This window comes from Peromyscus leucopus, chromosome 11 (genome assembly GCF_004664715.2).
Source record: "Peromyscus leucopus breed LL Stock chromosome 11, UCI_PerLeu_2.1, whole genome shotgun sequence".
In the NCBI taxonomy this organism is placed as follows: domain Eukaryota; kingdom Metazoa; phylum Chordata; class Mammalia; order Rodentia; family Cricetidae; genus Peromyscus; species Peromyscus leucopus.
Window position 1 is genome coordinate 53563312 of NC_051072.1, and position 21961 is coordinate 53585272.

The window sequence follows — 21961 nt, forward strand, 5'->3', positions numbered from 1 at the left end:
GGAAGCTGGGCACCCACACACAACCAATAAGCAGGATGAGTGTTAGCATGTGTCTTTTCTTTCTTTTTGTCCCTAAATTTTATTTATGAATTGATACAAAACATTCCAGACCAATGTATCTTAGTCCTCCTCCTCCTCCTCCTCCTCCTCCTCCTCCTCCTCCTCCTCCTCCTCCTCCTCCTCCTCTTCGTCTTGGTTGATCTGGAAGTAACGCAGCTCGTAGCTCTCTTTGCTGTTGGCAACAACACGCAGCCAGTCTCGGAGATTGTTCTTCTTCAAATATTTTTGGTGAGATATTTCATATACCTTTTGGAGAAAGGCACCTCAGAAGTGACAGTGATCTTGCTCTTGTTCCATTTGATGGTCACAACCCCTCCGCCAAGATTCCCAGCTTTCCCGCTCACCTTGATTCTCTCCTGGAGGAACTGCTCAAAATTGGCAGCATCCATGATTCCGTCTTCTACCAGGTGGGTGCAATCAAGGGTGAACTTCAAAACCTGCTTCTTCTTTTTTTTTGTCCCCCTTTGCCACAAGCTTTTTCATGGGTGCCACAGCAGCAGATGAGGCAGAAAGGGAGCATGTGTCTTTTCTTAAACAATTTTATATGCACCTTTCAGATCCCTTCCTTCTGATCTACTGTGGGTCCCAGATACAAACACATCTAGTTGCTTAGCAACTGGATTATATAGGCTGGAAATCCTGGAAAGAACTTCAAATATACATTCCTTAGAAACTGTAAGACTTCTTGTATGTCACAGATTTCTTGCTTTTAAATGTAGATATGAAATGAGCTTGGGGAAGAACTGTCTCAGCCCTAAAAGGTGATAGAAGGGGACTATTTGAATAAATGCTTTCTAACATGGAAGTTGTAGCCATCAACAGTTAAAATAATTATGCTGAAGAGTAAGCATGGCCACTCTCTAAGAGTCCCATGTCTAATGGGTCATCACCTTCCTGTGTTCTCAAGGCACTGTGTGGTAGTGGCTTCCCAGTCAGGGGCCTAAGGGTGCACTCTTGGGTTCTCCTTCTCCCTTTCCTGTGAGAGGCAAGCCATCAACTCTTGGTTTCAGTTTTTGTTTTTCCTCTATCAAGTTTCTACTTGATAGATAAAGTTAATTTTATTGTCAGAAAATGGATTGCATCTTGCAAAGAATCCTCATTATAATGAATTTATTTTTAAAAATCACCTTTTCAGCTCTCCCATTAAGTGAGTTCTTCCGTGTCTGTCTCCTCTTTCCTCTTGCAAGGCCCTCTATAGTGCATGGCCCAGCAGATGATCCACAGATATTCTGTGCCCGTGTCTCATCCATGTATGCCTCTGTGGGCATAGGGAAGTACGGTTTACTTATTGAATGGTACCTCGGGCACAGGGAGATGGTGGGCAAGCAAATAAATACCCACAGGTCACCCATAACTTCTTATTTGGGAATCTTTTGTTTCGAAAGGATCCTTAGTTCTTATTGCTTGTTTATTGCTGCTGCTTTTGTCTCTTCCACAACCACCACCTCCTCCTCCTCCTCCACCTACTCCTCCACTTCCACCTACTCCTCCACCTCCTCCTCCACCTCCTCCCCCACCTCTTCCACCTCCTCCTCCACCTCCTCCACCACCTTCTCCACCTCCTCCTGTTCCACCTCCTCCACCTCCTCCACCACCTCCTCCATCTCCTCCTCCACCACCTCCTCTACCTCCTTCTCCACCACCTCCACCTCCTCCACTTCCACCTCCTCCTCCACCTTCTTCACCACCTCCTCCACCTCTACCTCCTCCTTCTCTTTCACAACCACCACCTCCTCCACCTTAACTTCCTCCAACTCCTCCACCTCCTCCTTCACCAACACCATCTACTCCTCCACCACCTCCTCTTCCACCTCCTTCTCTACCTCCTCCTCCACCTCCTCTTCCACCTCCATCTCCTCCTCCTCCACTTCCTCCTCCTCCATCTTCTCCTCCTTCACCAACACCATCTCCTCTTCTACCTTCTCCTCCTTCTCTTTTTCTCCATTCGTTCACTGTCAAGCTTCCAGGGCATATGACTTTCCGAATCCCTGCCCTCCCAGATGTGGTATCTTCCCATGACCATACTCATGGGTCCTGCAAACTTTCAATGCAGACCATTCTCCCTCTGTTCATACCCAGGTGGAGAACATTCTGGGAGCCATGTTCATCATTTCCTCTCCCAGCTTCTATACCTGATACTCCTCTCTGGGAGGTTCCCATTGGCTTCTGGTGCTTACATCATCTCTTTGCATTACATCATCTCCTGGGTGTTATGTGGGCAGGATTGCCCTCATAGGTACGCACAGGACCTGATCTTCAGAAGGACCTCATGTTCTGCAGTCCTTGTCCTCAAATCCTTCATAATTTCATCTTAGAATTTCTGTTCTTTAAGTGGAGTCTGACGGTGAAGCATGTGCCATGGCCTAGAAGCCGTGGCTACCACATGATCCCGGCCTGCCACCCCTGCAGCCCTCTCTCCTTACCTCCCCTAGATAATTTCTCAGCCATCTGAGCCGGGACCTGCCCTGCCTCCACTGCAGTCCTCCTGGGCTGGGCTAGAGACGGACCTGACTGTATATAGTGGATGCTCTGTGCTCCGAGTCTTCCAGACTTGTCAGGGCCCTGGACGCCTGTGTGTGAAGGGTTAACGTCCCAGCATAGCAGTACCCAAGTGCATTCAGTGGGTGGCTCGGGGGCCTCCTGTGTGCTGCTGACACAAAGACTTCTTAATGATGAAAGCTCGGCCTTAGCTTATGCTTGTCCCACCAGCTCTGTAGCTTAAATTAACTCGCTTCTATTGATCTGTGTTTTACCATGTGGCTTTTAACCTTTCTTTCATTCTGTATGTCTGACTCCCTCCACGTCTTGTTGGCATCTCCTCTGTGCCTCTGTTTTCTCCTCCTTCCTCCTCTCTCTGCTCGGAAGTCCTGCCTATACCTCCTGCCTAGCTATTGGCTGTTCAGCTCTTTATTAAACTAATCACAGCAATACATCTTCACACTGTGTACAGATATCCCACAACACCTGTGGGTATTTCACAGCTTGCCTTTTTAAAGTTTTTTTTTTTTTTTTTTTTTTTTTTTAAGAAATTTAGATTTAAGCCTCTCTTTCTTTAATTTGTTTTACTAATGTTCTTCATCTAGGAAAGAAAACCTACTACGGCCACCTCACACATATGTGCACTGTAAACCTGGCATGCTGTTCCCTCTCCCTCTTAAAGCTGATCTTGATAATGTAACACATATGAGACTAATTCTCTCTGCCCCTCACCCACTCCATTACCTTTTCCTTCTTCGTGTAAGTTTATAAATGTTATCTTTCATTCTGCTAATTCATGCATCTCAATAGAATTTACCTGAGTAAGCCTGAAGGTTTAATGCTAACTCGGGAAAGCTCCTTTTTTCCTTCTTCAATGATGAGTTCTCCATCACTTTCTTTTTTCCTTCAGAGTTATTGATGGCTCATTTTTTAACCCCCTAGATCTGTTTCCTTTCCGTTTCCCCCTTCGTGTGTTGTGATGGATTTTTAACTTGATCTTCCAGACCAGAACTCCACAGACTTCAGAACCTTTGCCAGACTCACCCCACTTCCTGTTTCTATAAATGCAGTTTTATTATATTATAACCTCATTTGCATATGTTTCACCTACAGCTGCTCTCATGCTGCCGTGACAGGTTTAAGCAAGTTCAGTGACCATTTGGCCACAGAATAAAAGCTGTCTACTAACTGGGCATTCACAGGAACATTTGCTAGGCCCTTCTGCAGATGGCATTTCATTCCCAGGAGTGAATGTTATCGGTCAGTTAGATCAGCCGTTCTCAACCTGTGGGTCATGACCCCCTTGGGGTCCCATCTCAGATATCCTACCCACCAGATAGTTACATTATGATTCATAACAGTCAGTTATGAAGTAGCAATGAAATAATTTTATGGTTGGGGGTCCCCATGACATCAGGAGCTGTATTAAAGGGTTGCAGCATACAGATGGCTAGGAGCCACAGAGTTAGATTATTGAATTTAATTATTTTTTTTTCTCAAATGTTTTTAGTTCAGAAAGTCTTCCTTTTTAGCTGGACATAGTGGCACGTGCCTGTAATGCTAGAACTCAGGAAGTGGAGGCAGGAGGATCAGGAGTTCAGGGGCAGCCTCATCTGCAGATTGAGTTCAAGGCCAGCCTGATCTACTGTACATGGAAGTTTTCCCGTGTCCTGCCTGGTCCTGCAGCCTCTCAGACCCAAGTAAACACACAGAGGCTTATATCATATCAATTGCATGGCCATGGCCTATGGCTCAATTTTCTTGCTGGCTAGCTCTTACAACTAAACTCAGCCCATTCTATTAATCTGTATGTCACCACATGTTCCTTGGCTTTACTTGTGTGCCATTACATGCTGCTCCCTGGATGGCGGGATGGCATCTCCTCTGCCTCTGCCTTTCTTCTTCCTGTCTCTTTCCTGCCTCTAAGCTGCCTTGCCATTGGCCAAACAGCTTTATTTATCAATCAATCAGAGCAACACAAATTCACAGCATCCAGAAAGACATCCCACAGCAATCTACATGAAAGCCTGTCTTAAAAAACATCAACAAAACCTAAGCCAAACCAAAACCCCAAACAACAAAACAGTCTCTTTTACATGCTAATTGTGTCACTTTGTCGGTTTGTTCTGTCTTTTAATGTTCGCTTGACTCTCTAGTATCAGTGAGACCTGTATGGTTTCAGTCTGGTCTTTTTCTCATGGACTAAAGGTCTCTGTATTACAGGTTTTCTTTCCCAGTCTCCAGGTTGATGTCCTCTGCATCAATGCATGGAAGCCGTGAGAGTCCCCAGGCAGTGTATACCTGGATAGAAGGGAAGGCATAGTTGAAATTTTCTTTAGGCCATCAACCAGCTCCCAAATAAAGACACAAAGACTTATTATTAATTATGAAGGCTCAGCCTTAGCTTAGGCTTGTCCTGCTAGCTCTTTTAACTTAATTTAACCTGTTTCTATTCATCTGGATTTTACCTTGGGGCTTTTTACTTTTCTTTCATTCTGTGTGTCCTACTTTCCTGCTTCCTCCATGTCTGCCTCTCTGGCCCTTATTGTCTCTTTTTTTCTTTTTTCTCCTGAGTCTAAATTCCTCCTCCTACTTACTCTCCCTGCCTATACCTCCTCCCTCACCATTGGCCACTCAGCTTTTTATTAGACCAATCAGGTACCTTAGGCAGGCAAGGTAGAATAGCAACACATCTTTACATAGTTAAACAAATGCAACACATCTTTGCATAGTTAAACAACTATTCCACAATAGGAAAGCCTGGCGATCCTTGCCAGAAGATGTCCCTGACCAAAAGTGGAGAAAGAATTGCACTGGTTCTGATAATGATTGTGGATGGTCTTTCCTTCCTGCTTTGACAGATGATGGATGGATATGACAGCCTTTTTTTCAGTATGGAAAATGTAGACTTTGAATTCTCCAGATGCAGTAGGACCATAGGCCTCTATCTGGGGCCTTGCACAGTATGCTGGAGACACATCACCTTCCCAGACCACATGCAAACATGCACATTGATGCATGCAGGTGCATGGATTCTGCTTTCTTGGCCCTCCTGAGAAGGTACTAAATGTTATGTATCACAAATGACTAAGCCAAACATTAATCCAGCTTCTTAAATACTATAGGCTTCAGTTGCTTCCCTACAGGCTCCATGCTTCCCAGGCCTCAGCTGAAGCCAGGTCACTCTTGTTTTCCAGATGTTAGTGTCAGTTAGTGACTTCAGAGACAGGGGAGACTCCTTCTTGGTTTCTAACATGGACATTTACTGTTGTTTGCTTGTCTGACTCTGCTGGGAAGTAAGGTGACTGGGGCAGTTCCAGAACAGATCAGCCTGGGATCAGGCTTGGTTTTTATTAGTTCAGTGGCTCCTGAAGGGATTTTATAGTCTCATTAATTCATGAAGGAGTATGTTCATGGTCTTTTCATTGTAAGAAAAGATAAAAAAAAAAAAAAAACTACAAATATTCAGACCTGGTATTTTTTGATTGTATAAGTCAACATTGTAGTATGGGCACAGCAGGTTCTGGGTATGCTTGCATGGAAGCATGAGGACCTGAATTCAAATCCTTCAGAACCCATGTGAATCAAAATAACACGCACGCACGCGCACGCAAACACACACACACACACACACACACACACACACACACACACACACACACACACACGACAATGTGTACCTGTAATCCCAGCACTGGGAATCAGAGACAGGAGGATTTCTAGGCCTTGCAGGACAGTCAATCTAGCCAAATTAATGAGCTTCAAATTCAGTGAGAGACCTTGTCTAAAAGAGAGACAGAGAGAGAAAGAGAGAGGAGAGGAGAGAGAGAGCTCAAACTAGGAAAACAATTGATATTGAACTCTGGACTCTACACACACACACACACACACACACACACACACACACACACACACACACACGTACACGTACACAAACACACACATACACACAAAGTACACATATTAACCCCAGTATAGCCTGATCACAAAGGACAGTGAATCTCATAAAGACAGGTACTCAGGACCCGTTCAATGTCCTCCATGGAATAAGTCCCAGAGGTGTTTTTTGCAAATATCTAGTGGCTAACTAATGGATGTTCATCATTGCTAGGACCAACAAAGAACAACCCTACTTTTGTTTATCTTAAACTACTCAACTTACTGAAAGTTCTTTTGGTCCAGGACTTTCATATTTAGGAATTAATCTGTATTTGTTGTTAAGCACTGTCTAATAGCTTTGGTTTAGATGAAGTATTAGTTAAATTTGTGGGTATATTTTATTTCTCCATAAATCATTATTTATCATCACAATTGATTATTGTAATAAAATTATTTTTATATCTTCAGAATGTTTTGCCCTAAAGGAGTGATTTTCAACCTGTGGGTTGCAACCCCTTTGGGGGTCTCATATCAGACATCCTGCATATCAGATATTACAATCCATAGCAGTAGTGGAATTACAGTTGTGAAGTAGCAACGTAAATAATTTTATGGTTGGAGTCACCACAACATGAGGAACTGTATTAAAGGGTCACAGCGTTAGGAAGGTTGAGAACCACTGCCCTAAAGGATGGCAAACTAGAAATAATGCATGAAAGCAAAGATGGGCCCCATTCCATGTGGCACAAAGGACCACCCTGTGGCAGCTTCTCTCAGGCATCATTTGCTCTCCTTGTGCCCTGATTGTGTCTGAGTGTGTGGGCAGATTCCCAAGGCATTCAGCTTTGCTAGTGCATTCGTGTTCTCTTTCTATTCTCACTTGGTTCCATTTTGTGTTCAGGGTTCCATAGTGACTCCTGTGATTCCTAACAGGAAGGATAATTTCTTCTGTGTGTGGAGAGCAAAGGCAGCTAACTAGGCCATGTTCAGACTCTCTTGAAAAAAGAGAACTAGTTCTCACTGAGCATCCTGAATCGTGTACAGATTTATCTCCTTCGACACCTCTGCTTCTGTCCCTGTGTCCACACAGCAGTGTCACTGGTGTTCAGATGACAGTGTAAGATGCAAGGTGATAGTGTCAAATGCAGGCATGTAAAATCGTGTTAAATGGAAACGTATTACAAGGTGAAAATTGCCGGGCGGTGGTGGCGCACGCCTTTAATCCCAGCACTCGGGAGGCAGAGCCAGGTGGATCTTTGTGAGTTTGAGGCCAGCCTGGTCTACAGAGCGAGATCCAGGACAGGCGCAAAGCTACACAGAGAAACCCTGTCTCTCCCACACCCCCCAAAAAGGTGAAAATTACCAGATAAAAGGGCAAAACTCAGCTGTATTCTTTCAACCAAAGAAATACCTTAAATTTAAAAATTCAGATAGAACACAAGTAAAAGTATAGGAGCATATATACCACACTAATATTAATCAAAAGAAACTTGAAGTGAACATATTAAGTATCAAATGCAAAATCTACTTCTGAACTAATATTACCTGTTACAAAAATCATTCTATAAAAAATATAAAGAAGGCATAATAATGCCACAATATTGTTCATCCAATCATAGGGCTTCAAATATATGAACTCAAAGTAGATTGGATCAAAGAGAGAAGTAGATGCATCTGTGTTGATAGCCAGACACCTCAGGGACCTTTTCTTATTATAATTTGAACAAGACTGTTCCAGATAATAAAGATGCAGTGATCACATGGCCAGAAAGAGCCTGAGTATTAGAAGAACCCAGAGCAGCCCAAGTGTTTGGAGAAGAGCAAGTTGGCAGAGAATGGTCCACCGTGGACCAGAGGTGGGCAGCATCTAGATTGTGTGAGACCTTGTGGGCTCTTGTGAGGAGCTCCCAAAGAACTCAGCACAGGCCTGGGAGTGACAATGTTTGCTTCGAGCTATAACTTGATATAATACTTAGTCCAGAGGTGACTCTTAGAAATTCTACACAGCCTAAAAAGGAAACACCAGCTGAAAAAGAGCCTCCCGTGCATGTTGAAGGGCTGGCTGGGCCTGGTAGGGTTAACATCAAAACACAGATTTGTTTTTCTCATCACTTTTTTTTCAAACTTGTTCTGTCTGATCTTTGTTCCGTGTGTCTGAATTGTGTATGTCACACCTTAAGTTTAAATATTAAGTGGTCTAGACTGAGCTTTAACACATGTGCGTGTATACACACACACACACACACATACACACACACACACACACACACACACACACACACACACACACACACACACCCCGCGTGCCACCACCGCCACACACAAACACACCATCACCCAGTTCAGTGCTTCTTCTGCTCAGGACTGTCCCCGTCTCGGGAATTAGAAGAGAAGAGCTTCTCTTGTTCCGCCTTCCTGGGCACAGGTTTAGGTCCCTCGGGATCTAGGTGAGTAAGAAAGGTGAAAGGGGAAAGTTAATTCTCCTTGAGTTTTTGAGTTAACTTTTTTATCACATGTGCAGATGTATGCACATGTAAGTTCTCCCCCTACGCACGCACACACGCACACATGCACGCGCTCATGCCTCCATTACTCAATTAAGGAATGTACTCTCTAGCTGGCTTCATATCGTGCCCTGCTGTTCGGGCTTGGGCCTTGGGAGGATAGCCCCCCCCCCATGCTGGTACCTCCTTATCACAGTGGCAGGAAGCCCTCCTGGATAGGGCCCCTGCCAGGTGATTCCTGTCTTCTGCTGCCTTGTTCCCTTGGCCCACTAAAACCATTGGAAATGTGGTCCGTTCCCACTTCCTCTTGTCCCCTCTCTTCCGGAGCAGCTCCAAGCAGCTCTTCGCTCTATCACTCATGCCCTTAACTCCTTTAAAGCTTACTCTACACTCCATGGTGGCAGCTTGTAGTGGTCTGTGACTTTCTTTCTGCCAGCCTCCCCAGAGGCAGTGGCATTCACTCTCTCACTCGGGAGTTCTTCGATCCTCACTCAGGAACAGGAAGAAGGTCTTAGCCACTTTCCTACTCTAAAGAGGAGAAAGGGAGCGGCAGCATCCTCTACTGAGCTAGCTATTCTCAACAACGGTGCTTAACCAGCAGCTGCCCAGCCTTCTCTTACACAACCTGGGGATGAGAGAAAAATCTGAGTAACACAGACATTCTCCACATCCTGGAAGTGTTTTGTAGGCAAGTCTTTGTCCTTCAGGAACCATGTTTAGGGTTTAGCTGTCGGATCTTCTCTTTGTGCGGGAAAGTTTGCACGTTGAAATCTAGCTATCCACCACACTTCATTGTATGAATAAAACATATGAGGCAAAATCATTTTATTCAAGATTCTTTTGAAAAGCTGTGCTGTGGCAAAAGTCTTCCAAGACCTTGTTCAATAAAAAGTGTTTCTCAGAATTCAACTCATCAGTGACCATCTGATTTGAAAAGGAGAGAGGCATCTTTGCCGTATGAAGCATTTTAAAAAGTTACATTTTAAAAATTAGCCACCATGTATGGACATACTTCTGCAATGTTTACATAAGTCATTTAAAGATTTGGTAAAGTAGATAATAGTAAGAACATCTATAAATGCCAATTTTGTAGAAATTGAATGCTAACTAATTTTACAATAAAGAGTAAATACATCATCAGGCTTTGTATTGATGATTTTAACTGAGGCTCATTTAGTCAATAATTGAGCCATTTTCCCAAAGTGCCCTGTTTCTTTATTAGAAAAGTGATTAAAACATGAAGGAGTGGCTGAAGATGGAGAAACAGATTAGGAAGGAACTATTGATCAAGACTACCTTTCTGTGGGTGGGTTGTGGAGAGATCATTTTGTAAAATCTGTTTGAAACCCTTTGTATGCGGTCGCTCTTAAATTTCCAGAAATAAAAATGACAATATTTAGATAAAGATCGGTGACTTAACAAAACTAAAAAATCAGAATCCATCTTGTTAGGATCGTCTCATGAAGGTACTGGAAGCAGCCTGCAGCCCTTCCCGGGAGCGTGGTGGATAAGTAGATGATGTGGAACGTCACTGCTACAGAGAGGGGAAGACATCTGGAGGGGAGGCTCCAACCGCTGAGAACCTCTGTGAAGCCCAAGCCTTTGACATGCAGAAGTAAATGTTGGCTAATAATGATGCCAACCAAGATACACTAACCACTGGCCAACAGCATCTAGAAGTTAGACTCTGGGGGTCATTCTTCTCTACATTCTTCTGTGATAGGACATTTTGTTTCTAATCAATCACTAACATTTCAACAAGTGCCATGGGTAGCTGTCAGCCAGACTCTCTGTCCCCACCACTGTGGGTGGAATCTAGTGGCCTCCCCATTCATTGCCCAACAACCCTCTTTCTCAGGTCATCCTCTCCTTTGGCACCACACCTGGACCTGTGAAGTGTCAGCAGATACCTAAGAGGGTTTCAGGAATGGCCCCTTTTGGGGTATCCAGTTGGGAGAAAGACCGCCTGTGTCCTTCTGGATCCAGGGGTCTGGCTGGGCCCTCGCCTAACTTGAAGACACCTGGTTGTGGCCATAGCTCCGGCAGCAGGGCTGACTTTGAGATATGCCTGTCTACACAGTTTTTGTTCCCGTGGGACGTGGAAGGTGTGCCCCTGCTGGCTTGTTGGCAGCTTCTTGGTTTTTGTTTCTTTTCTCTGTAGCTTTGAGAAGGGTAAAAAAATAAAATAAAATAACTGAGTTACTTTTTTTTTGCAAATGAAAAAATATCTTTTAAAAAATGAGAACAGTAAGCCTTAAAGATGCAGCAGGAAGCACAGCTGTATTCATTCTAACTGGTGATGGTTTCATACCTGTCTGGGGGCCTGTTGAGATGGAAACACCCTGCAAATGAGAATGGGCATGGGGTTAGTGAGGGTCTGGGGAGAAAAAAAGATCAAAAAGCAGAAAATTGAAATTAGAAGATAGAACAAGGGTCTCACAGAGGAAACAGGGTATAGAAGAGGTGCTGTGTGTTCTTTAGTATCAGAATGCTCCTAAGTAGATTGTCTACATTCTCCCTGTGAGGATATTAAGCACCCTCAATATTGTTTTTAAAAAAGGGAATTGGGAGGTGAAAGCAAGTGTCCCTCTTACTTTGTGCAATAACTGAAATACAGAAGAATGAACCTATGCTAGAGACAGAATGCTTCTATGAATGTATGGTCATGTGAGAGAAGAAAGAACAGGGCCAATGATATATGTCTCATATCTACATGTTATATATTTACACTCTCTATCAGTTGTGTACATTATGTGTCTTATTCAAAATTTGTGAGCAACATTAAGTTGGATCCTATTTAACTTGGTGCCTGGGTTATCTTTCTAATTGTATATTTGGAGTTGCTTATACACTGACTTTATTGTATTTAATGACCCCTGGGTCTCATCATGAGTGCTCCTACCAAGAAGTTCAGGACAGCTGGATTCAGGGGAGACACTCTGGGAGACCAAAGTCTGTTCTGTAACCACGTGACCTGGGGACCTGCTTTGTACTTGTGTGGGAAGCTGGTCCTGTCACTTAGATGTACCCAACTGGTTTCACTATGCTAAGAATTTGTTAGTTTACATTGCGTTTAACACGTGCTAGCACAAGATAACATGGCAGAGAGGACAAAGTGACTAGTGGATCCTGTGGGAGCCACTTGGGAAAGTGTCCAAGGGACCAACAGCAGACAAAAAAGTGAAGATGCATGAAGAGGCAGACACTCCTCGAGGCAGAGAAGAGGAAAGATTTTGTCCTTGAGTTAAGAGCAGTGTAAGGTTCTGCCTGATCTTGCCAAGGCGCTAAATAATCTATCTGATATCTTACTGCGCCTTCATGGAACATCACTGAGTAAATAAAAGCCTTTGTTCATTGGGTCCTCTTTAGGTGAACAAAGGTTTTCACTCTTTGATACTCAACTTCATGCTAGAAGTTTTTCTCAAATGCTGTTATAGATTCTAGAAAGTCATAGAAAATCTATATAATCTTTTTCTATGGAAAGACTAAATTACAGGACCTTGTTACCCTGTATTCCTCCCCGCCCATTGGAAGATGCGGTTATTAGCTTATGTGGTTTATTCATTGAAATTGAAGTGGTCTCATCAGATCATTGCTAAGAGTGCCAGTTCCTATGACTAGTAGGCATTTGGTGTTCTATAAGATGGCCAGATAGAAAAATTCCTGGTGACAATTATTAATTTACTCCTTACTTTTCTGTGGAAGCTTTATTGAGATGTAATTCATCTATGTATATAGGTCTCTAGTATATTCTCAGAGGTGTTCCTCTTTACCCCGTTCTGTCTTCTCCAAAGAGACCATGGGTTATGTTAGCAATCACTGCCTGTTTCCCTGATCACCATCTTCCAGTCCAAGAAAGCCACAGACCTGCTTTCTGTCTCTGTGATTTGCCTGGTCTGAACATAGTGTAATGGATGCAGGTAGTGTGTAGCCTTTTGTGTTTGGCTTCTTTCACTTAGCACAATGTTTTCAAGATTCCTTCCCATTGTGGAATGCCAGTGCTTCATCCCCTCATGCAAGAATCACACTCCTACCCACGTATATACCACATTCCATTTCTCTTCCTCTCATTTAGTAGACATGGGTGCTGTTCCCCTATTTTGACTGTTCTGAATAATGCTGCCATAACCATCCATGCATAAGCTACTGTTTCCATTTCTCCTGGTGTACGCCAGATTTTACCCTTTTGAGAAATTAGGCTACTTTATAAAGCAGCTATACCATATCTTGGCCAACACTAGTTATTCACTGTCTATTTTAATACAGGGGATGGCAGCTCTAAGTGTGAGTAGATTCCTACTGATTATGCAAGATATGAATCAAGTGTGTATATCCTGTAACCAGCTTACTCTGGAGTCCTAGGGAGTGGAGCCTACTCAGAGTAGTTGAAGGAGGAGGAAGCAGGAGGAGGTTTGGGATGAGTGGGGCTAAGTGCTAAGAAATAGCAGCTGGATATATTAAAAGAGGAAACTATGTCCTTGTTTGCCACTGTGGTGGTTTGGAAAAAAAGTGACCCCTGTAGGCTCATAGGGAATGGCACTATTACAAGGTGTGGCCTTGTAGGAGTAGGTGTGGTCTTGGAGGAAGTGTGTCACTGGGGGTGGGCTTTGAGGTTTCAGATGCTTAAACCAGGCCCAGTGTCTCTCTCTCTTCCTGCTGCCTGCTGATCCAGGGGTAGAATTCTTGGCTCTTCCTCCAGCACCATGTCTGCCTGCAGGCTGCCATGCTTTCTGCCATGATGATAATGGACCAAATCTCTGAACTGTAAGCCAGATCCAGTTACATATTTTCTTTTATGAGTTATCGTGGCCATGATGTCTCTTCACAGCAATAGAAACCCTAAGATAGTCACAATATCCAGTAAGTAGTTATTGTTGGTTCTAAAGACTAGTTTCTATCTATCTATCTATCTATCTATCTATCTATCTATCTATCTATCTATCTATCAAAAAGTATTTTAAATTAGATGCACAAGTGTATAAAATAATGGTTTCACTGAGACACTTTTTAAAAGAGCCATTTTTTTAAATTGTTCATTTCTTGCATTTGAAGTACTCTTTGGTGACATCCTTGGTCTGGCTCTCTTTGTCATAGTCCTTCACTGAACAACTGTAACCGACTACTTTATGGGGTTCCCCTCTCAGTTTCACAGAGGCCTGTCCAATCCCCTAGTTTCCTGTCATCATCAACCCCATCTAGGCTGATTCGGTGCAAAGGGCATCCACCGATTTGACACACAGGCTCATCACAGGTGGAGGCAAGCACACAAAGGTGAGCTCAGCCCTTGTCTCAGGTTTTGGTAGCTTTGTGAATTCCTCATGCTAGGTCATCATGGAGGAGGATGGTCCTTAGCATCTCTTGTAAAGCCATGTTACCATCTGTTATATCTCCCTTACACCTCCAGCAGCAATGCCTTCCTGGGGCATGGCAGTGGGTTCCGGGTGAAGTCAGGTCTTGAATGCACTGGAGCCTGCCTGTCACTCAGAGATGGCAGGGGAGAAAGCTCACAGAGACATTTTTATCTATTCACATAACACACATTGTTTGTAGTCAACCCTATAGTGCCTGGATTCTACATCCTCTCTTCCCACTCATCCATTTCCTCTTTCATAATAGTCCCTCTCTACTCTCATGCCCCCCACCCCCAATTCCATATATAAGAAGAAAACATGTGAATCTTGTTTTTCTGAGCCTGGGTTATTCAGTTAACACGTGGTCTTCAGATGCATCAATTTTGCTGCATGCAATATGATTCCATTCTTCTTTATGACCGAATACTACTCCACTAAGCATACATACCATACTTACTCATCCATTTATCTGTATATAGGCACTAAGGCTGTTATGATCAGTAAACGTGGTAAACATGGGTGGGCAGTTGGGTGTTGTACTTGTTGCTCTATGTGTACCCAAGAATGGTATATTTCAATCATATATATTTATTTTTAGTGTTTTGAGGCACCTTCATACTGATTTCCACAGTAGTTGGACTAATTCCATTCCTTCAGTGGCATATAAGGGTCTCCGTTCCTTATTTGGTCTTCTTTGTTTATGGTCATTCTGACTAGAGTGAGATGGATCTCTGTGTAGTTTTAATTGGATTATCCTGATGGCTAAAAATGTTGACTTTTAAAAATTATTTCTTTTATTTTAGAGATTATAATATAATCACATCTTTTCCCTTCCCTCCCTCCAACCTTCCTACATACCTTCCTTTCCTCTCTTTCAAATTCATAGTCTCTTTGTTCATTAATTGTTGTGACATGTATATACCTGTATATTCCTAAATATAATCTGCTCAGTTTGTATAATGTTACTTCTAGGTGTGATTTCAGAGCTGGCCATTTGGTATTAGATAACCAATTGGTGTGCTCTTCCCTGAGGAAGACTATTTCCCCCACTCTCAGTCTTCCTTAGTTGCCTGTATTCTTTGTATAGGGTTGGGACCTCGTGGTGTTTCTTCTGTTTACATTGGTATTGTTGTTGTCTCTGTTCAGCTCATACTTAGACAGTCATTGTGGTGAGTCTTTAAGGCTGTAGCTTCTGACATTCTGACACAATCTCACTTCATACTCCCTGATCCTCTGTCTGTTTCTGTCCCCTCTTCCCACTGTTTGCTGAGCCTTAGGAGTGGGAATTGTCCTTTAGATGTACCCACTGGGACTCAGCTCCACACTCTGCATTTTGATTGGTTGTGGTTTTCTGAAAGAAACTCTTCTTGTGGACTCTTCTAATGTACTTTATTGGCCTTTTATACTTCTTTTGAAAGTGTTTCCTCAATTCATCTCCCTGTTTATGGGTTGAGATTCTTTTTAAAAAAATGTCTTGTTTCTCTTTTTTTTTCTGGCTTCTTTATATATTTGAGATATTACTCTCCTGCGAGGTGAATAGCTGGTGAAGACTTCCTTCTGTATTCTCTCCCTTTTCTCTGTCACCTCCTTTGCTGTGCAGAAACTTTGTAACTTCAGACAATCCTGCTTGTTAATTCTTGCCATTGTTTCCTTGATCTTTTGGAATTCTGTTCAGAAAGTTTCTGCTTATGCATTTACCCTTACAGCATTTTCCTGGTGTTTCTGCCAGGTTTGGTACTTTCATTAGGTCTTTGATCCACTTGGGGTTGACTTTCCACACAGGTGAGAGATACAGATCTAGTCTTATCCTTCTACTCAGTTTCTGCAGCACAATTTCCAACTCTTTCTCAAGAGTTGGGGAAATCCCCTCCATAATTTCAGTAAATAGTCTTTTGGGGGTTGGGTTGGGGTTGAGACAGGATTTCTCTGTATAACCTTAGCTGTCCTGGAACTCACTCTGTAGACCAGGCTAGCCTTGAACTCAGAGACCCACCTGCCTCTACCTCATGAGTTCGGTATTAAAGGCATGTGCCACCAACATCCAGCTGCCCTGTGGATTCTTAGGTTCAGTCTCTTGATCATGTCCAGAGTTCTTGGATGTTGTACTCATGCTTATTTATTTTTCTTTGTTGATATCTGATTACAGTACTGCCTCAACTCTTTCATTTCTAATATTCTTTCTTTTGTTACAACTGCTTTTTTCTTTTCCTTGACATCAGGTCCCTGAGGTAGGTCAGTACCAACAGATTCCCTCTAAAGATAGGAGATACAGTGAACCTTCTTTCCACTTCTCATCATCCAGAGGGGTCACCTTCTCATAAAAACCCTGAGTAGATTAACAGTTGTGACAAATGTGAACTTATCCTGTGGATAGAATGGCCCATTCCTCATATCAGGCATACCTGGCTTACCTTTTAGATAAGACTTAGGATTCCTCTTTCTTTGTTGGGTAATGTATCTCAAGAAATAGCAAAACAACAACAACAATAACATAAAATGACTGTCTACTCAGATGTTCACGCAGGCAAAGGTGAATGTTCATTGTGCCTAGCATTCCACACTTTCCCTCTGGGTTTTCCTGGGCTGTAACCCCCTTCGGGGCAGAAAAGTCTGGGGAGTATTCGCCTCTTTTCTTTTTGGTGTCAGTTAGCTGAGGTCCAGAGCTGTCTGGAAGGGCTTTAAGTTTGTCTGCTTTCTAGGACGAGGTTCACAATCTGAAGTCCCCACGCTACTGTATTCTCCAGATAGATTAGTTCAGGGTACCCCGAGGGCTGGGCCAGCATGGAGCTCCACTACTTGTCTGATCTAAGCCATCCTACCCGCCACCGTGGGAAGGCCAACAGACTACTGGGGAGAAAGGGTGCAGCAATTCCCGTGCTTCCCACAACTCTGGCTCACACACCTGCCCAGTCTCCTGGCAGACAAGAATGACCAGCCTTAAAGGAAGAGCAAGCTGCCCTCTGACATCTCCAATCCAAGTCCCACTGCATCTACTTTCCAGTAATCTTGCTTCAGTTGCTTTTCAACAGGTCACAAGATAGATACTGGCAGAGACAGTGTGGCAATACTTGCTCTGAAGGACAAGGGAAATGTGGGGACTTGAGTTTTGCAAAGCAGCAAGCTTTGGGTGCACCCTTCTCAAGATGACTCCCTTTAGCAGTGCCCAGTGTGGCGGACCAGCCCCCACACTTATTCACCCCAGGAACTCTTGAGGAAGGAGGGATAAGAGACTTAGTTAGAAATAGAGGGGAGAGAGAAACAGAGAGAAAACACAGGATAGACTTGGGTGAGCCTGGCTCCTTACCCACTGGCCCAGAACTTTATTCCAAAGGTCTATTTATAACAATGCCAAGGGGTGGAACAAAAGACCTCCCCCTTGCTAGTTAGACCCTTACATACACCTGGTACCCAGGCCCGTGGTCCAATCAACCTCCCATGCAGTCCTGCTGGGTACAGCTACTAGGAAACCTAGTGGGCTCCAACAACCCAACTTTCATGTTGAGAGATGTAGAACTCCTCTTAAATACCAGCTAGCTATATGGCTCACAGCTCGGCTAAGTTCCACCTGCTTTTCTGTTCCTGTGACAATTTTTCCAACTATGTCCCCCTTCCTTTGCCTGTCTGTTGCTTCTCCCTGTCTTGTCTACCAAGCAAGAGCTGGTGTAGTACTGATGCTTTCTGTCCTGCACAGCTGTGTCCCCTCCAGCCTCCGAGTGGCAAGATTAAACTTCAGTGCATTCTGTCAACTACCTTGCTGAGAAGGCATCGTCAGGTTTTTTTTTTTTTTTTTTTTTTTTTTTTTGCCTCCGAAGCCACTGAGAAGCTGGAAGGTGCTCTCTTCATAACCTTAATTCAGAAGTAGTCAAGTCCTTTCAGGTCATATTTACAGGGCCCACAACGATCAGTCTTAACAAATAGGTACAAGAGTATGCAAGGTATGTTATGTAGGCAAAATAAAACTTTACCCAGGTGAACTATAACCAAGGTGTCCACAGTGGGCTCCTGGGACTGTTACATGATAGATAATCCAGTCAGAACTTGAACCACCCTCAATGCTGTTTGTCCCCTTTGTGTGTGTGTGTGTGTGTGTGTGTGTGTGTGACATCTTTTGATGTTGAAGTGCATCTCTCTCCAAGTCATCTGACTCTCTAGTTTTGCAAAAGTTACCATCTTAGTTCATTTTTATGTTAGTAGAGCCCGGAAGGTTATGTTCTTGGAGATACCTTCTCTTCTATCCTGCTACTGAGGCACCAGGCTTATTTTGCCATCAAAAGCTCTCTGTACGTCTAGGGACTAGCTAGGCTTCTCTGAATCCGGATAGCAGCTGACCTAGAAGCCAAGACACAGGAGGATTGATTGTTGATGCTGGCCAATGAATGCTTGCTAGATGTCAATACTCACAAATGTGTTCTAGACTGGAGGGTCTGCTGTATTGTTTCTATCTACTGGTGAAACCTGTATCTAAATGCATGTTTAATCTAAATGCCAGAAAGCTCAGAAATTAATTTTTGTTGAACTAGAGTAATCTATTGGTGTCTCGATGGAAAAAAAAATTCTAAGCTCTTTCCATTATTTTAATTGTCTTAATTTTAAGGCTTTTAGGGACCATTAGCCATTTTAATATTATATAATCAAGAGTTTTCTTTAAAGTATTATTTGGAAAGTTAGAGTTTAAATAATTTCCCAGATCTCTCTCCCCTAAAACATAGCTATTGTTTCTCTTAAGAATTGTAGGTATCTTGCAAAATCTCGTGATTTGTTACAGTAAGCTGGTCCTTCTGGGGGCTCTTCCCTGTGCCTCTCCACCATCTGGGTCCTCCTTTGTCATGCTAAGGACCTATGTGGATTTTTTTGTTGTTGTCGTTGTTTCAAAGTTTATTTAGAAAATGCAAAATGCTTGATAATAGTCCCTTAATGTCCTTATTAGAACTTCTGTAGGAGTTGCCTCGAGTCTTCACTGGGCTCCTCTGATTTAGACTGTCCTTGGGGTAAAGTGTAGGGGCTGAATGGTCTCCTTAGCCCCCATCTCTTCTGGGGAGCAGGTGGGATGCTTCCTATCACTGTGAAGCAGTACTGTGCTCCTGGATCCTTTCGGAGAGCTCAGCTCAAGTCTACTTGGTGCCGCCACCCAGGAAGCAAAGGCCGATGACCTGCATGTGATGGGGTTGGCCTGGCCAGTGCTAGCATCCACAGCAGGGAACAGTATGGCCTCTGGGGTGGAAAGACAGCACAGTTCCTTCCTTCATTGTTTGTACACTCTGTATTTGAGAATTTACTCACTTGCCAACTTTTATTGGTAAGTTTGTAGCTCCAGTGCTTGTAATTGGCCATTTGTAATCCCAGGACCAACACTGAAGTGCTTCCCAGTTGTTTGTGGGCACAGGTGGAGCGGTGAAACATTTGAGTCATCCCAGGCAAATGTTCCCAGCTGAGGTTTCTGGTTTCAGCTCTCCTGCCGAAAATAACTGTCCTTTGCTCAGTCTATTTAGTGCCATTTTCCCCCGTCTCTGTGTTCCTTGTTGCTGACATCATCTCTAAAATGGACCCAAATACAGGGCTAAAATGCCGTCTTCCCTTCTACGTGTAAGAAGGCCATGACAGACCTTGGGGGAAAATACCACTGCTGGATCACTGTAAGAGCAAGGTGTAGTACTGTTGGCGTTGAGTTCAGTGTTAATAAGTCAGCAGTATTTGATGAGTTCTTTAAACAAAAGCAAGCACAAAACATTATTATATTGATCATCAAATGTGGCCAGAGGCCTGCAAGCACATACTCCCAAGGAGCAAGGATTCAGTATTTATTCGGTTTTTGAAGTGACTTTGATGTAAAGATAAGCCCTCAGCCAATTCTGTGGGTAAATACACACATTGTTCTGTAAGGAGATCTCTTCAAGGAATCACTCACTGCTTCCGTGTTTCAGAAATATCTTACTTGAATCTAACCCAACAGTTTCTCAGGCACCCTGTGGAAAACACATTGGCTCACTAAAGACATCGGCCTCACCTGAACCCATACATGACTTTATGACATCACCAAATGCAACCACCTTGAATAATGGGGATTGACAGTATCTCTTTCTTGCCCTTATTAATTCCTCATGTTTGTGGGAACATGGTCATTGGGATAAACCACGGGCCTTTTTAATTCCTTGGATCAGTATTCTCTAGAGAATGTCACTTGACAAATGATTATTATTATGTAGTGTTGAGTTGAGCTTTGAGCTTTTGGAAAAAACAAAACAAAGCAAAACAACAGTTATCTCCACAGTTTTTGTTCCAGACATCACAATTTATGTGCTTGTCATGAGGTTCAGAAAGCTGGCAATGTTTGATCTCTCTGAGGCCTTTAAGCCCTCCTGGTACGTCTCCCTCATTCGGATTTATTTGCTGATCAGTTGAGTGAATCACTCACTGCTTCCCACTTAGATGTTTGGTACACTATTAAAAATAGCAAGAAAATGGCAGCAAAGTGCTTTCAAATACCTGTGCTGACAGCCATAGACGAACGCAGCCCCCAGCGTTAGGCAGAGAGGCCGCCTCTTACAGTGAAAGGTAGTGAATGCAGACTCGCAGCTGCCAGGATGCAGAGAACCAGTGATGGTCGCGGGCCCAGCCTGAAGCACGTCACGCATACCGTCCCTCTAAGGCCAAGGGAATGTGTGGGAGAGGGCAGAAAGCATGTAAGAGCTAGGAGATGGGGGGGGGGGGCTACAAAATGCCTTCTCTAGACTAACTACAAGTGCGGCTGTTATTAACTCTCATCAACAGTAGTTCCCATGCTGGGCCCACACGAGACTGGCTGTATCAACCGTCTCGGTCAAGAAAGAGGAGGGGTTCATGGGGCCCCAGCCTTTACCCCTGAACTGTAGGGCATTGGTAGATTCTGCGGGAGTGGGGAGCACTGTCATTAGTTCTGTGCACGCTGTTGAGCCCCCCAAACTCCAACAGCTAGCTCTAAATCCCTGATCACGCAGAGAACCCTGGTAATCTCAGTGGGTCACCAAACAGTATGAATAGGCATGACCACATGAGAGAGAGTTATGAAGAGATAGGTGTGACCGTGGTCGCTATGCATGGCCTACACCTATGAAATGTAAAATAAATAAATAAATAAATAAATAAATAAATAATAAAAAATGAAGGAAAGATGAATCAAAGTGTAAGGCCTACCTCATTTCTGAGTTCGTGGCTCCCTCCCTATCCTGGACGGGGCAGTGGTGGGCACAAGCACTCTTGCTTTACTCCCAGACTTGGATCCCAATCTGTGCTGGTTTCTCATAAGTCTCATCAGTCATCAAGCTCCCCCAATCCCCAGACAATGGTTGTAATTAAGTCCAACCTTCTCAAGACTCCTTACACTGTGTGAGAGGATTACCAAGAGCTTGCTTACAAGAGCAGGCAGAAGGAAGAGTTCAGGTGAGGCCAGTGTCGGGGATTGGGAAACTGTTTGGTCAGAGATTAGAATTAGATGTTTCCTGACACACACATGGATGAGCAGATTCCTGGAAGAGATTTTCTTACAGAACAGTACATGTTTATGTGTTGAATTAGGGTAGTGATTGTCCTTATTCACCAGGTTATAAAAGCAACCCCGTGGAAGGGTGGCTGGTTGAGAATGGGAGAGCTAGTTTGGCAAAGGGTTCGTAACTGCCATTAAATAACTCCATTTGCTTTTGTATTTTTAGTGTC

At 43.6% G+C, this 21961-nt stretch overlaps 1 protein-coding gene and 1 pseudogene across 6 annotated transcripts in view; one reads left to right on the top strand and one right to left on the bottom strand.

Annotated features, from left to right (window-relative positions):
• Pde8b (phosphodiesterase 8B) overlaps nucleotides 1–21961 on the top strand; it is a 226948-nt gene that overhangs the window by 77361 nt on the left and 127626 nt on the right. The window lies entirely within an intron of this gene.
• LOC114694684 lies at nucleotides 169–20904 on the bottom strand (annotated as a pseudogene).